The sequence below is a fragment of the Carassius gibelio genome, chromosome A3, assembly GCF_023724105.1.
Source record: "Carassius gibelio isolate Cgi1373 ecotype wild population from Czech Republic chromosome A3, carGib1.2-hapl.c, whole genome shotgun sequence".
NCBI classification, from domain to species: domain Eukaryota; kingdom Metazoa; phylum Chordata; class Actinopteri; order Cypriniformes; family Cyprinidae; genus Carassius; species Carassius gibelio.
Genome location: NC_068373.1, coordinates 3,954,972 through 3,971,189, shown reverse-complemented (window position 1 = coordinate 3,971,189; position 16,218 = coordinate 3,954,972). Strand labels below are relative to the sequence as shown.

The window sequence follows — 16,218 nt, the reverse complement described above, 5'->3', positions numbered from 1 at the left end:
TATTACCAGGGGGTCTCCCATCCAAACACTACACAGGTCAATGACTGCTAAGATTCAAAGAATGGGCATTCACTCTTTTTTTTTTTCAAGATTATTATATAATTTGTGAAAAATTTACAAAAATCTTAAAGCAACTGGTATTACCAAGGGGTCTCCCATCCAATTACTAACCAGGCCCAAACCTGCTTAGCTTCCGAGCTCAGACATGATCTGGCATAGCCAGGGTGGTATGGCCATAAGCGAAGACTGCTGCAAAGAGAGAGCTATTTAAAGATCAGTCAATCTAATCGCCGGTACATTATATAAGTAGGAAAGAAAACCCTAAAGCTTAAAGCACCTGTTATTCCCAGGCGGTCTCCCATCCAAGCACTAACCAGGCCAATACCTGCTAAGATTAAGAGATCGGGCATTGACTCTTTTTTTTTTTTTTTTTTTTTTAAGATTATTATATAATTAGTAATAAATTTCCAATAATATTAGAGCACCTGGTATTCCGAGGCGGTCTCCCATCCAGACACTAAACAGGTCCATGACTGCTAAGATTCAAAGAATGAGCATTGACTCTTTTTTTTTTCAAGATTATTATATAATTTGTGAAAAATTTACAAAAATCTTAGAGCAACTGGTATTACCATGGGGTCTCCCATCCAATTACTAACCAGGCCCAAACCTGCTTAGCTTCCGAGCTCAGACATGATCTGGCATAGCCAGGGTGGTATGGCCATAAGCAAAGACTGCTGCAAAGAGAGAGCTATTTAAAGATCAGCCAATCTAATCGCCGGTACATTATATAAGTAGGAAAGAAAACCCTAAAGCTTAAAGCACCTGGTATTCCCAGGCGGTCTCCCATCCAAGCACTAACCAGGCCAATACCTGCTAAGATTAAGAGATCGGGCATTGACTCTTTTTTTTTTTTTTTTTTTTTTTTTTTTAAAGATTATTATATAATTAGTAATGAATTTCCAATAATATTAGAGCACCTGGTTTTCCGAGGCGGTCTCCCATCCAAACACTAAACAGGACCATAGCTGCTAAGATTCAAAGATTGGGCATTGACTCTTTTTGTTTCAAGATAATTATATAATTAGTACAAATTTCCAAAAATATTACAGCAACTGGTATTCCGAGGCGGTCTCCCATCCAAGCACTAAACAGGTCCATACCTTCTAAGATTCAAAGATTGGGCATTTACTCTTTTTTTTTTTGTTTTTTGCAAGATTATTATATAATTTGTGAAAAATTTCCAAAAATCTTAAAGCGACTGGTATTACCAGGGTGTCTCCCATCCAATTACTAACCAGGCCCATACCTGCTAAAATTCAGATATGGGGCATTGACTCCTTTCTTTTTTTCTTGCAAGATTATTATATAATTTGTGAAAAATTTCCAAAAATCTTAAAGCAACTGGTATTACCAGGGGGTCTGCCATCCAATTACTAACCAGGCCGAAACCTGCTTAGTTTCCGAGCTCAGACATGATCTGGCATAGCCAGGGTGGAATGGCCATAAGTGAAGACTGGCTGATCTTTAAATAGCTCTCTCTTTGCAGCAGTCTTCGCTTATGGCCATTTCACCCTGGCTATGCCAGATCATGTCTGAGCTCGGAAACTAAGCAGGTTTGGTCCTGTATAATGTACCGGCGATTAGATTGGCTGATCTTTAAATAGCTCTCTCTTTGCAGCAATCTAATCGCCGGTACATTATACAGGACCAAACCTGCTTAGCTTCCGAGAGCAGACGAGATCAGGCATAGCCAGGTTGTTACGGTCGCAAGCGAAGGATACTGCAAAGAGAAGACTATTTAAAGATCAGCCAATCAAATCGCCCATACATTATATAAGTAGGAATGAAAATCCAAAAGCTTACAGCACCTGGTATTCCGAGGCGGTCTCCCATCCAAGCACTAACCAGGCCAATACCTGCTAAGATTAAGAGATCGGGCATTGGCTCTTTTTTTTAAGATTATTATATAATTAGTAATAAATTTCCAATAATATTAGAGCACCTGGTATTCCGAGGCGGTCTCCCATCCAGACACTAAACAGGTCCATGACTGCTAAGATTCAAAGAATGGGCATTGACTCTTTTTTTTTTCAAGATTATTATATAATTTGTGAAAAATTTACAAAAATCTTAGAGCAACTGGTATTACCAGGGGGTCTCCCATCCAATTACTAACCAGGCCCAAACCTGCTTAGCTTCCGAGCTCAGACATGATCTGGCATAGCCAGGGTGGTATGGCCATAAGCAAAGACTGCTGCAAAGAGAGAGCTATTTAAAGATCAGCCAATCTAATCGCCGGTACATTATATAAGTAGGAAAGAAAACCCTAAAGCTTAAAGCACCTGGTATTCCCAGGCGGTCTCCCATCCAAGCACTAACCAGGCCAATACCTGCTAAGATTAAGAGATCGGGCATTGACTCTTTTTTTTTTTTTTTTTTTTTTTTTTTTAAGATTATTATATAATTAGTAATGAATTTCCAATAATATTAGAGCACCTGGTTTTCCGAGGCGGTCTCCCATCCAAACACTAAACAGGTCCATAGCTGCTAAGATTCAAAGATTGGGCATTGACTCTTTTTGTTTCAAGATAATTATATAATTAGTACAAATTTCCAAAAATATTACAGCAACTGGTATTCCGAGGCGGTCTCCCATCCAAGCACTAAACAGCTCCATACCTTCTAAGATTCAAAGATTGGGCATTTACTCTTTTTTTTTTTTTTTTTGCAAGATTATTATATAATTTGTGAAAAATTTCCAAAAATCTTAAAGCAACTGGTATTACCAGGGTGTCTCCCATCCAATTACTAACCAGGCCCATACCTGCTAAGATTCAGATATGGGGCATTGACTCCTTTCTTTTTTTCTTGCAAGATTATTATATAATTTGTGAAAAAATTCCAAAAATCTTAAAGCAACTGGTATTACCAGGGGGTCTGCCATCCAATTACTAACCAGGCCGAAACCTGCTTAGTTTCCGAGCTCAGACATGATCTGGCATAGCCAGGGTGGAATGGCCATAAGCGAAGACTGCTGCAAAGAGAGAGCTATTTAAAGATCAGCCAATCTAATCGCCGGTACATTATACAGGACCAAACCTGCTTAGCTTCCGAGAGCAGACGAGATCAGGCATAGCCAGGTTGTTACGGTCGCAAGCGAAGGATACTGCAAAGAGAAGACTATTTAAAGATCAGCCAATCAAATCGCCCATACATTATATAAGTAGGAATGAAAATCCAAAAGCTTACAGCACCTGGTATTCCGAGGCGGTCTCCCATCCAAGCACTAACCAGGCCAATACCTGCTAAGATTAAGAGATCGGGCATTGGCTCTTTTTTTTTAAGATTATTATATAATTAGTAATACATTTCCAATAATATTAGAGCACCTGGTATTACCAGGGGGTCTCCCATCCAAACACTACACAGGTCAATGACTGCTAAGATTCAAAGAATGGGCATTCACTCTTTTTTTTTTTCAAGATTATTATATAATTTGTGAAAAATTTACAAAAATCTTAAAGCAACTGGTATTACCAAGGGGTCTCCCATCCAATTACTAACCAGGCCCAAACCTGCTTAGCTTCCGAGCTCAGACATGATCTGGCATAGCCAGGGTGGTATGGCCATAAGCGAAGACTGCTGCAAAGAGAGAGCTATTTAAAGATCAGTCAATCTAATCGCCGGTACATTATATAAGTAGGAAAGAAAACCCTAAAGCTTAAAGCACCTGTTATTCCCAGGCGGTCTCCCATCCAAGCACTAACCAGGCCAATACCTGCTAAGATTAAGAGATCGGGCATTGACTCTTTTTTTTTTTTTTTTTTTTTTTAAGATTATTATATAATTAGTAATAAATTTCCAATAATATTAGAGCACCTGGTATTCCGAGGCGGTCTCCCATCCAGACACTAAACAGGTCCATGACTGCTAAGATTCAAAGAATGAGCATTGACTCTTTTTTTTTTCAAGATTATTATATAATTTGTGAAAAATTTACAAAAATCTTAGAGCAACTGGTATTACCATGGGGTCTCCCATCCAATTACTAACCAGGCCCAAACCTGCTTAGCTTCCGAGCTCAGACATGATCTGGCATAGCCAGGGTGGTATGGCCATAAGCAAAGACTGCTGCAAAGAGAGAGCTATTTAAAGATCAGCCAATCTAATCGCCGGTACATTATATAAGTAGGAAAGAAAACCCTAAAGCTTAAAGCACCTGGTATTCCCAGGCGGTCTCCCATCCAAGCACTAACCAGGCCAATACCTGCTAAGATTAAGAGATCGGGCATTGACTCTTTTTTTTTTTTTTTTTTTTTTTTTTTTAAAGATTATTATATAATTAGTAATGAATTTCCAATAATATTAGAGCACCTGGTTTTCCGAGGCGGTCTCCCATCCAAACACTAAACAGGACCATAGCTGCTAAGATTCAAAGATTGGGCATTGACTCTTTTTGTTTCAAGATAATTATATAATTAGTACAAATTTCCAAAAATATTACAGCAACTGGTATTCCGAGGCGGTCTCCCATCCAAGCACTAAACAGGTCCATACCTTCTAAGATTCAAAGATTGGGCATTTACTCTTTTTTTTTTTGTTTTTTGCAAGATTATTATATAATTTGTGAAAAATTTCCAAAAATCTTAAAGCGACTGGTATTACCAGGGTGTCTCCCATCCAATTACTAACCAGGCCCATACCTGCTAAAATTCAGATATGGGGCATTGACTCCTTTCTTTTTTTCTTGCAAGATTATTATATAATTTGTGAAAAATTTCCAAAAATCTTAAAGCAACTGGTATTACCAGGGGGTCTGCCATCCAATTACTAACCAGGCCGAAACCTGCTTAGTTTCCGAGCTCAGACATGATCTGGCATAGCCAGGGTGGAATGGCCATAAGTGAAGACTGGCTGATCTTTAAATAGCTCTCTCTTTGCAGCAGTCTTCGCTTATGGCCATTTCACCCTGGCTATGCCAGATCATGTCTGAGCTCGGAAACTAAGCAGGTTTGGTCCTGTATAATGTACCGGCGATTAGATTGGCTGATCTTTAAATAGCTCTCTCTTTGCAGCAATCTAATCGCCGGTACATTATACAGGACCAAACCTGCTTAGCTTCCGAGAGCAGACGAGATCAGGCATAGCCAGGTTGTTACGGTCGCAAGCGAAGGATACTGCAAAGAGAAGACTATTTAAAGATCAGCCAATCAAATCGCCCATACATTATATAAGTAGGAATGAAAATCCAAAAGCTTACAGCACCTGGTATTCCGAGGCGGTCTCCCATCCAAGCACTAACCAGGCCAATACCTGCTAAGATTAAGAGATCGGGCATTGGCTCTTTTTTTTAAGATTATTATATAATTAGTAATAAATTTCCAATAATATTAGAGCACCTGGTATTCCGAGGCGGTCTCCCATCCAGACACTAAACAGGTCCATGACTGCTAAGATTCAAAGAATGGGCATTGACTCTTTTTTTTTTCAAGATTATTATATAATTTGTGAAAAATTTACAAAAATCTTAGAGCAACTGGTATTACCAGGGGGTCTCCCATCCAATTACTAACCAGGCCCAAACCTGCTTAGCTTCCGAGCTCAGACATGATCTGGCATAGCCAGGGTGGTATGGCCATAAGCAAAGACTGCTGCAAAGAGAGAGCTATTTAAAGATCAGCCAATCTAATCGCCGGTACATTATATAAGTAGGAAAGAAAACCCTAAAGCTTAAAGCACCTGGTATTCCCAGGCGGTCTCCCATCCAAGCACTAACCAGGCCAATACCTGCTAAGATTAAGAGATCGGGCATTGACTCTTTTTTTTTTTTTTTTTTTTTTTTTTTTAAGATTATTATATAATTAGTAATGAATTTCCAATAATATTAGAGCACCTGGTTTTCCGAGGCGGTCTCCCATCCAAACACTAAACAGGTCCATAGCTGCTAAGATTCAAAGATTGGGCATTGACTCTTTTTGTTTCAAGATAATTATATAATTAGTACAAATTTCCAAAAATATTACAGCAACTGGTATTCCGAGGCGGTCTCCCATCCAAGCACTAAACAGCTCCATACCTTCTAAGATTCAAAGATTGGGCATTTACTCTTTTTTTTTTTTTTTTTGCAAGATTATTATATAATTTGTGAAAAATTTCCAAAAATCTTAAAGCAACTGGTATTACCAGGGTGTCTCCCATCCAATTACTAACCAGGCCCATACCTGCTAAGATTCAGATATGGGGCATTGACTCCTTTCTTTTTTTCTTGCAAGATTATTATATAATTTGTGAAAAAATTCCAAAAATCTTAAAGCAACTGGTATTACCAGGGGGTCTGCCATCCAATTACTAACCAGGCCGAAACCTGCTTAGTTTCCGAGCTCAGACATGATCTGGCATAGCCAGGGTGGAATGGCCATAAGCGAAGACTGCTGCAAAGAGAGAGCTATTTAAAGATCAGCCAATCTAATCGCCGGTACATTATACAGGACCAAACCTGCTTAGCTTCCGAGAGCAGACGAGATCAGGCATAGCCAGGTTGTTACGGTCGCAAGCGAAGGATACTGCAAAGAGAAGACTATTTAAAGATCAGCCAATCAAATCGCCCATACATTATATAAGTAGGAATGAAAATCCAAAAGCTTACAGCACCTGGTATTCCGAGGCGGTCTCCCATCCAAGCACTAACCAGGCCAATACCTGCTAAGATTAAGAGATCGGGCATTGGCTCTTTTTTTTTAAGATTATTATATAATTAGTAATACATTTCCAATAATATTAGAGCACCTGGTATTACCAGGGGGTCTCCCATCCAAACACTACACAGGTCAATGACTGCTAAGATTCAAAGAATGGGCATTCACTCTTTTTTTTTTTCAAGATTATTATATAATTTGTGAAAAATTTACAAAAATCTTAAAGCAACTGGTATTACCAAGGGGTCTCCCATCCAATTACTAACCAGGCCCAAACCTGCTTAGCTTCCGAGCTCAGACATGATCTGGCATAGCCAGGGTGGTATGGCCATAAGCGAAGACTGCTGCAAAGAGAGAGCTATTTAAAGATCAGTCAATCTAATCGCCGGTACATTATATAAGTAGGAAAGAAAACCCTAAAGCTTAAAGCACCTGTTATTCCCAGGCGGTCTCCCATCCAAGCACTAACCAGGCCAATACCTGCTAAGATTAAGAGATCGGGCATTGACTCTTTTTTTTTTTTTTTTTTTTTTTAAGATTATTATATAATTAGTAATAAATTTCCAATAATATTAGAGCACCTGGTATTCCGAGGCGGTCTCCCATCCAGACACTAAACAGGTCCATGACTGCTAAGATTCAAAGAATGAGCATTGACTCTTTTTTTTTTCAAGATTATTATATAATTTGTGAAAAATTTACAAAAATCTTAGAGCAACTGGTATTACCATGGGGTCTCCCATCCAATTACTAACCAGGCCCAAACCTGCTTAGCTTCCGAGCTCAGACATGATCTGGCATAGCCAGGGTGGTATGGCCATAAGCAAAGACTGCTGCAAAGAGAGAGCTATTTAAAGATCAGCCAATCTAATCGCCGGTACATTATATAAGTAGGAAAGAAAACCCTAAAGCTTAAAGCACCTGGTATTCCCAGGCGGTCTCCCATCCAAGCACTAACCAGGCCAATACCTGCTAAGATTAAGAGATCGGGCATTGACTCTTTTTTTTTTTTTTTTTTTTTTTTTTTTAAAGATTATTATATAATTAGTAATGAATTTCCAATAATATTAGAGCACCTGGTTTTCCGAGGCGGTCTCCCATCCAAACACTAAACAGGACCATAGCTGCTAAGATTCAAAGATTGGGCATTGACTCTTTTTGTTTCAAGATAATTATATAATTAGTACAAATTTCCAAAAATATTACAGCAACTGGTATTCCGAGGCGGTCTCCCATCCAAGCACTAAACAGGTCCATACCTTCTAAGATTCAAAGATTGGGCATTTACTCTTTTTTTTTTTGTTTTTTGCAAGATTATTATATAATTTGTGAAAAATTTCCAAAAATCTTAAAGCGACTGGTATTACCAGGGTGTCTCCCATCCAATTACTAACCAGGCCCATACCTGCTAAAATTCAGATATGGGGCATTGACTCCTTTCTTTTTTTCTTGCAAGATTATTATATAATTTGTGAAAAATTTCCAAAAATCTTAAAGCAACTGGTATTACCAGGGGGTCTGCCATCCAATTACTAACCAGGCCGAAACCTGCTTAGTTTCCGAGCTCAGACATGATCTGGCATAGCCAGGGTGGAATGGCCATAAGTGAAGACTGGCTGATCTTTAAATAGCTCTCTCTTTGCAGCAGTCTTCGCTTATGGCCATTTCACCCTGGCTATGCCAGATCATGTCTGAGCTCGGAAACTAAGCAGGTTTGGTCCTGTATAATGTACCGGCGATTAGATTGGCTGATCTTTAAATAGCTCTCTCTTTGCAGCAATCTAATCGCCGGTACATTATACAGGACCAAACCTGCTTAGCTTCCGAGAGCAGACGAGATCAGGCATAGCCAGGTTGTTACGGTCGCAAGCGAAGGATACTGCAAAGAGAAGACTATTTAAAGATCAGCCAATCAAATCGCCCATACATTATATAAGTAGGAATGAAAATCCAAAAGCTTACAGCACCTGGTATTCCGAGGCGGTCTCCCATCCAAGCACTAACCAGGCCAATACCTGCTAAGATTAAGAGATCGGGCATTGGCTCTTTTTTTTAAGATTATTATATAATTAGTAATAAATTTCCAATAATATTAGAGCACCTGGTATTCCGAGGCGGTCTCCCATCCAGACACTAAACAGGTCCATGACTGCTAAGATTCAAAGAATGGGCATTGACTCTTTTTTTTTTCAAGATTATTATATAATTTGTGAAAAATTTACAAAAATCTTAGAGCAACTGGTATTACCAGGGGGTCTCCCATCCAATTACTAACCAGGCCCAAACCTGCTTAGCTTCCGAGCTCAGACATGATCTGGCATAGCCAGGGTGGTATGGCCATAAGCAAAGACTGCTGCAAAGAGAGAGCTATTTAAAGATCAGCCAATCTAATCGCCGGTACATTATATAAGTAGGAAAGAAAACCCTAAAGCTTAAAGCACCTGGTATTCCCAGGCGGTCTCCCATCCAAGCACTAACCAGGCCAATACCTGCTAAGATTAAGAGATCGGGCATTGACTCTTTTTTTTTTTTTTTTTTTTTTTTTTTTAAGATTATTATATAATTAGTAATGAATTTCCAATAATATTAGAGCACCTGGTTTTCCGAGGCGGTCTCCCATCCAAACACTAAACAGGTCCATAGCTGCTAAGATTCAAAGATTGGGCATTGACTCTTTTTGTTTCAAGATAATTATATAATTAGTACAAATTTCCAAAAATATTACAGCAACTGGTATTCCGAGGCGGTCTCCCATCCAAGCACTAAACAGCTCCATACCTTCTAAGATTCAAAGATTGGGCATTTACTCTTTTTTTTTTTTTTTTTGCAAGATTATTATATAATTTGTGAAAAATTTCCAAAAATCTTAAAGCAACTGGTATTACCAGGGTGTCTCCCATCCAATTACTAACCAGGCCCATACCTGCTAAGATTCAGATATGGGGCATTGACTCCTTTCTTTTTTTCTTGCAAGATTATTATATAATTTGTGAAAAAATTCCAAAAATCTTAAAGCAACTGGTATTACCAGGGGGTCTGCCATCCAATTACTAACCAGGCCGAAACCTGCTTAGTTTCCGAGCTCAGACATGATCTGGCATAGCCAGGGTGGAATGGCCATAAGCGAAGACTGCTGCAAAGAGAGAGCTATTTAAAGATCAGCCAATCTAATCGCCGGTACATTATACAGGACCAAACCTGCTTAGCTTCCGAGAGCAGACGAGATCAGGCATAGCCAGGTTGTTACGGTCGCAAGCGAAGGATACTGCAAAGAGAAGACTATTTAAAGATCAGCCAATCAAATCGCCCATACATTATATAAGTAGGAATGAAAATCCAAAAGCTTACAGCACCTGGTATTCCGAGGCGGTCTCCCATCCAAGCACTAACCAGGCCAATACCTGCTAAGATTAAGAGATCGGGCATTGGCTCTTTTTTTTTAAGATTATTATATAATTAGTAATACATTTCCAATAATATTAGAGCACCTGGTATTACCAGGGGGTCTCCCATCCAAACACTACACAGGTCAATGACTGCTAAGATTCAAAGAATGGGCATTCACTCTTTTTTTTTTTCAAGATTATTATATAATTTGTGAAAAATTTACAAAAATCTTAAAGCAACTGGTATTACCAAGGGGTCTCCCATCCAATTACTAACCAGGCCCAAACCTGCTTAGCTTCCGAGCTCAGACATGATCTGGCATAGCCAGGGTGGTATGGCCATAAGCGAAGACTGCTGCAAAGAGAGAGCTATTTAAAGATCAGTCAATCTAATCGCCGGTACATTATATAAGTAGGAAAGAAAACCCTAAAGCTTAAAGCACCTGTTATTCCCAGGCGGTCTCCCATCCAAGCACTAACCAGGCCAATACCTGCTAAGATTAAGAGATCGGGCATTGACTCTTTTTTTTTTTTTTTTTTTTTTTAAGATTATTATATAATTAGTAATAAATTTCCAATAATATTAGAGCACCTGGTATTCCGAGGCGGTCTCCCATCCAGACACTAAACAGGTCCATGACTGCTAAGATTCAAAGAATGAGCATTGACTCTTTTTTTTTTCAAGATTATTATATAATTTGTGAAAAATTTACAAAAATCTTAGAGCAACTGGTATTACCATGGGGTCTCCCATCCAATTACTAACCAGGCCCAAACCTGCTTAGCTTCCGAGCTCAGACATGATCTGGCATAGCCAGGGTGGTATGGCCATAAGCAAAGACTGCTGCAAAGAGAGAGCTATTTAAAGATCAGCCAATCTAATCGCCGGTACATTATATAAGTAGGAAAGAAAACCCTAAAGCTTAAAGCACCTGGTATTCCCAGGCGGTCTCCCATCCAAGCACTAACCAGGCCAATACCTGCTAAGATTAAGAGATCGGGCATTGACTCTTTTTTTTTTTTTTTTTTTTTTTTTTTTAAAGATTATTATATAATTAGTAATGAATTTCCAATAATATTAGAGCACCTGGTTTTCCGAGGCGGTCTCCCATCCAAACACTAAACAGGACCATAGCTGCTAAGATTCAAAGATTGGGCATTGACTCTTTTTGTTTCAAGATAATTATATAATTAGTACAAATTTCCAAAAATATTACAGCAACTGGTATTCCGAGGCGGTCTCCCATCCAAGCACTAAACAGGTCCATACCTTCTAAGATTCAAAGATTGGGCATTTACTCTTTTTTTTTTTGTTTTTTGCAAGATTATTATATAATTTGTGAAAAATTTCCAAAAATCTTAAAGCGACTGGTATTACCAGGGTGTCTCCCATCCAATTACTAACCAGGCCCATACCTGCTAAAATTCAGATATGGGGCATTGACTCCTTTCTTTTTTTCTTGCAAGATTATTATATAATTTGTGAAAAATTTCCAAAAATCTTAAAGCAACTGGTATTACCAGGGGGTCTGCCATCCAATTACTAACCAGGCCGAAACCTGCTTAGTTTCCGAGCTCAGACATGATCTGGCATAGCCAGGGTGGAATGGCCATAAGTGAAGACTGGCTGATCTTTAAATAGCTCTCTCTTTGCAGCAGTCTTCGCTTATGGCCATTTCACCCTGGCTATGCCAGATCATGTCTGAGCTCGGAAACTAAGCAGGTTTGGTCCTGTATAATGTACCGGCGATTAGATTGGCTGATCTTTAAATAGCTCTCTCTTTGCAGCAATCTAATCGCCGGTACATTATACAGGACCAAACCTGCTTAGCTTCCGAGAGCAGACGAGATCAGGCATAGCCAGGTTGTTACGGTCGCAAGCGAAGGATACTGCAAAGAGAAGACTATTTAAAGATCAGCCAATCAAATCGCCCATACATTATATAAGTAGGAATGAAAATCCAAAAGCTTACAGCACCTGGTATTCCGAGGCGGTCTCCCATCCAAGCACTAACCAGGCCAATACCTGCTAAGATTAAGAGATCGGGCATTGGCTCTTTTTTTTAAGATTATTATATAATTAGTAATAAATTTCCAATAATATTAGAGCACCTGGTATTCCGAGGCGGTCTCCCATCCAGACACTAAACAGGTCCATGACTGCTAAGATTCAAAGAATGAGCATTGACTCTTTTTTTTTTCAAGATTATTATATAATTTGTGAAAAATTTACAAAAATCTTAGAGCAACTGGTATTACCAGGGGGTCTCCCATCCAATTACTAACCAGGCCCAAACCTGCTTAGCTTCCGAGCTCAGACATGATCTGGCATAGCCAGGGTGGTATGGCCATAAGCAAAGACTGCTGCAAAGAGAGAGCTATTTAAAGATCAGCCAATCTAATCGCCGGTACATTATATAAGTAGGAAAGAAAACCCTAAAGCTTAAAGCACCTGGTATTCCCAGGCGGTCTCCCATCCAAGCACTAACCAGGCCAATACCTGCTAAGATTAAGAGATCGGGCATTGACTCTTTTTTTTTTTTTTTTTTTTTTTTTTTTAAAGATTATTATATAATTAGTAATGAATTTCCAATAATATTAGAGCACCTGGTTTTCCGAGGCGGTCTCCCATCCAAACACTAAACAGGACCATAGCTGCTAAGATTCAAAGATTGGGCATTGACTCTTTTTGTTTCAAGATAATTATATAATTAGTACAAATTTCCAAAAATATTACAGCAACTGGTATTCCGAGGCGGTCTCCCATCCAAGCACTAAACAGGTCCATACCTTCTAAGATTCAAAGATTGGGCATTTACTCTTTTTTTTTTTTTTTTGCAAGATTATTATATAATTTGTGAAAAATTTCCAAAAATCTTAAAGCAACTGGTATTACCAGGGTGTCTCCCATCCAATTACTAACCAGGCCCTTACCTGCTAAGATTCAGATATGGGGCATTGACTCCTTTCTTTTTTTCTTGCAAGATTATTATATAATTTGTGAAAAATTTCCAAAAATCTTAAAGCAACTGGTATTACCAGGGGGTCTGCCATCCAATTACTAACCAGGCCGAAACCTGCTTAGTTTCCGAGCTCAGACATGATCTGGCATAGCCAGGGTGGAATGGCCATAAGCGAAGACTGCTGCAAAGAGAGAGCTATTTAAAGATCAGCCAATCTAATCGCCGGTACATTATACAGGACCAAACCTGCTTAGCTTCCGAGAGCAGACGAGATCAGGCATAGCCAGGTTGTTACGGTCGCAAGCGAAGGATACTGCAAAGAGAAGACTATTTAAAGATCAGCCAATCAAATCGCCCATACATTATATAAGTAGGAATGAAAATCCAAAAGCTTACAGCACCTGGTATTCCGAGGCGGTCTCCCATCCAAGCACTAACCAGGCCAATACCTGCTAAGATTAAGAGATCGGGCATTGGCTCTTTTTTTTAAGATTATTATATAATTAGTAATAAATTTCCAATAATATTAGAGCACCTGGTATTCCGAGGCGGTCTCCCATCCAGACACTAAACAGGTCCATGACTGCTAAGATTCAAAGAATGGGCATTGACTCTTTTTTTTTTCAAGATTATTATATAATTTGTGAAAAATTTACAAAAATCTTAGAGCAACTGGTATTACCAGGGGGTCTCCCATCCAATTACTAACCAGGCCCAAACCTGCTTAGCTTCCGAGCTCAGACATGATCTGGCATAGCCAGGGTGGTATGGCCATAAGCAAAGACTGCTGCAAAGAGAGAGCTATTTAAAGATCAGCCAATCTAATCGCCGGTACATTATATAAGTAGGAAAGAAAACCCTAAAGCTTAAAGCACCTGGTATTCCCAGGCGGTCTCCCATCCAAGCACTAACCAGGCCAATACCTGCTAAGATTAAGAGATCGGGCATTGACTCTTTTTTTTTTTTTTTTTTTTTTTTTTTTTAAGATTATTATATAATTAGTAATGAATTTCCAATAATATTAGAGCACCTGGTTTTCCGAGGCGGTCTCCCATCCAAACACTAAACAGGTCCATAGCTGCTAAGATTCAAAGATTGGGCATTGACTCTTTTTGTTTCAAGATAATTATATAATTAGTACAAATTTCCAAAAATATTACAGCAACTGGTATTCCGAGGCGGTCTCCCATCCAAGCACTAAACAGGTCCATACCTTCTAAGATTCAAAGATTGGGCATTTACTCTTTTTTTTTTTTTTTTTGCAAGATTATTATATAATTTGTGAAAAATTTCCAAAAATCTTAAAGCAACTGGTATTACCAGGGTGTCTCCCATCCAATTACTAACCAGGCCCATACCTGCTAAGATTCAGATATGGGGCATTGACTCCTTTCTTTTTTTCTTGCAAGATTATTATATAATTTGTGAAAAATTTCCAAAAATCTTAAAGCAACTGGTATTACCAGGGGGTCTGCCATCCAATTACTAACCAGGCCGAAACCTGCTTAGTTTCCGAGCTCAGACATGATCTGGCATAGCCAGGGTGGAATGGCCATAAGCGAAGACTGCTGCAAAGAGAGAGCTATTTAAAGATCAGCCAATCTAATCGCCGGTACATTATACAGGACCAAACCTGCTTAGCTTCCGAGAGCAGACGAGATCAGGCATAGCCAGGTTGTTACGGTCGCAAGCGAAGGATACTGCAAAGAGAAGACTATTTAAAGATCAGCCAATCAAATCGCCCATACATTATATAAGTAGGAATGAAAATCCAAAAGCTTACAGCACCTGGTATTCCGAGGCGGTCTCCCATCCAAGCACTAACCAGGCCAATACCTGCTAAGATTAAGAGATCGGGCATTGGCTCTTTTTTTTAAGATTATTATATAATTAGTAATAAATTTCCAATAATATTAGAGCACCTGGTATTCCGAGGCGGTCTCCCATCCAGACACTAAACAGGTCCATGACTGCTAAGATTCAAAGAATGGGCATTGACTCTTTTTTTTTTCAAGATTATTATATAATTTGTGAAAAATTTACAAAAATCTTAGAGCAACTGGTATTACCAGGGGGTCTCCCATCCAATTACTAACCAGGCCCAAACCTGCTTAGCTTCCGAGCTCAGACATGATCTGGCATAGCCAGGGTGGAATGGCCATAAGCGAAGACTGCTGCAAAGAGAGAGCTATTTAAAGATCAGCCAATCTAATCGCCGGTACATTATATAAGTAGGAAAGAAAACCCTAAAGCTTAAAGCACCTGGTATTCCCAGGCGGTCTCCCATCCAAGCACTAACCAGGCCAATACCTGCTAAGATTAAGAGATCGGGCATTGACTCTTTTTTTTTTTTTTTTTTTTTTTTTTTTTTAAGATTATTATATAATTAGTAATGAATTTCCAATAATATTAGAGCACCTGGTTTTCCGAGGCGGTCTCCCATCCAAACACTAAACAGGTCCATAGCTGCTAAGATTCAAAGATTGGGCATTGACTCTTTTTGTTTCAAGATAATTATATAATTAGTACAAATTTCCAAAAATATTACAGCAACTGGTATTCCGAGGCGGTCTCCCATCCAAGCACTAAACAGGTCCATACCTTCTAAGATTCAAAGATTGGGCATTTACTCTTTTTTTTTTTTTTTTTGCAAGATTATTATATAATTTGTGAAAAATTTCCAAAAATCTTAAAGCAACTGGTATTACCAGGGTGTCTCCCATCCAATTACTAACCAGGCCCATACCTGCTAAGATTCAGATATGGGGCATTGACTCCTTTCTTTTTTTCTTGCAAGATTATTATATAATTTGTGAAAAAATTCCAAAAATCTTAAAGCAACTGGTATTACCAGGGGGTCTGCCATCCAATTACTAACCAGGCCGAAACCTGCTTAGTTTCCGAGCTCAGACATGATCTGGCATAGCCAGGGTGGAATGGCCATAAGCGAAGACTGCTGCAAAGAGAGAGCTATTTAAAGATCAGCCAATCTAATCGCCGGTACATTATACAGGACCAAACCTGCTTAGCTTCCGAGAGCAGACGAGATCAGGCATAGCCAGGTTGTTACGGTCGCAAGCGAAGGATACTGCAAAGAGAAGACTATTTAAAGATCAGCCAATCAAATCGCCCATACATTATATAAGTAGGAATGAAAATCCAAAAGCTTAC

The 16,218-nt window shown here is 39.0% G+C and overlaps 14 pseudogenes; all 14 read right to left on the bottom strand.

Annotated features, from left to right (window-relative positions):
- Positions 1-122: 122 nt before the first annotated feature.
- Positions 123-241, bottom strand: LOC127958319 (uncharacterized; annotated as a pseudogene).
- A 369-nt stretch (positions 242-610) lies between these two features.
- Positions 611-729, bottom strand: LOC127961305 (uncharacterized; annotated as a pseudogene).
- Positions 730-2,130: 1,401 nt separating this feature from the next.
- Positions 2,131-2,249, bottom strand: LOC127959402 (uncharacterized; annotated as a pseudogene).
- A 1,269-nt stretch (positions 2,250-3,518) lies between these two features.
- On the bottom strand, positions 3,519-3,637 carry LOC127958314 (uncharacterized; annotated as a pseudogene).
- A 370-nt stretch (positions 3,638-4,007) lies between these two features.
- On the bottom strand, positions 4,008-4,126 carry LOC127961300 (uncharacterized; annotated as a pseudogene).
- Positions 4,127-5,527: 1,401 nt separating this feature from the next.
- Positions 5,528-5,646, bottom strand: LOC127959396 (uncharacterized; annotated as a pseudogene).
- A 1,269-nt stretch (positions 5,647-6,915) lies between these two features.
- LOC127958308 (uncharacterized) lies at positions 6,916-7,034 on the bottom strand (annotated as a pseudogene).
- A 370-nt stretch (positions 7,035-7,404) lies between these two features.
- On the bottom strand, positions 7,405-7,523 carry LOC127961294 (uncharacterized; annotated as a pseudogene).
- Positions 7,524-8,924: 1,401 nt separating this feature from the next.
- LOC127959391 (uncharacterized) lies at positions 8,925-9,043 on the bottom strand (annotated as a pseudogene).
- Positions 9,044-10,312: 1,269 nt separating this feature from the next.
- LOC127958302 (uncharacterized) lies at positions 10,313-10,431 on the bottom strand (annotated as a pseudogene).
- Positions 10,432-10,801: 370 nt separating this feature from the next.
- On the bottom strand, positions 10,802-10,920 carry LOC127961289 (uncharacterized; annotated as a pseudogene).
- Positions 10,921-12,321: 1,401 nt separating this feature from the next.
- Positions 12,322-12,440, bottom strand: LOC127959387 (uncharacterized; annotated as a pseudogene).
- Positions 12,441-13,707: 1,267 nt separating this feature from the next.
- LOC127959383 (uncharacterized) lies at positions 13,708-13,826 on the bottom strand (annotated as a pseudogene).
- A 1,268-nt stretch (positions 13,827-15,094) lies between these two features.
- LOC127962496 (uncharacterized) lies at positions 15,095-15,213 on the bottom strand (annotated as a pseudogene).
- Between the last annotated feature and the right edge of the window lie 1,005 nt (positions 15,214-16,218).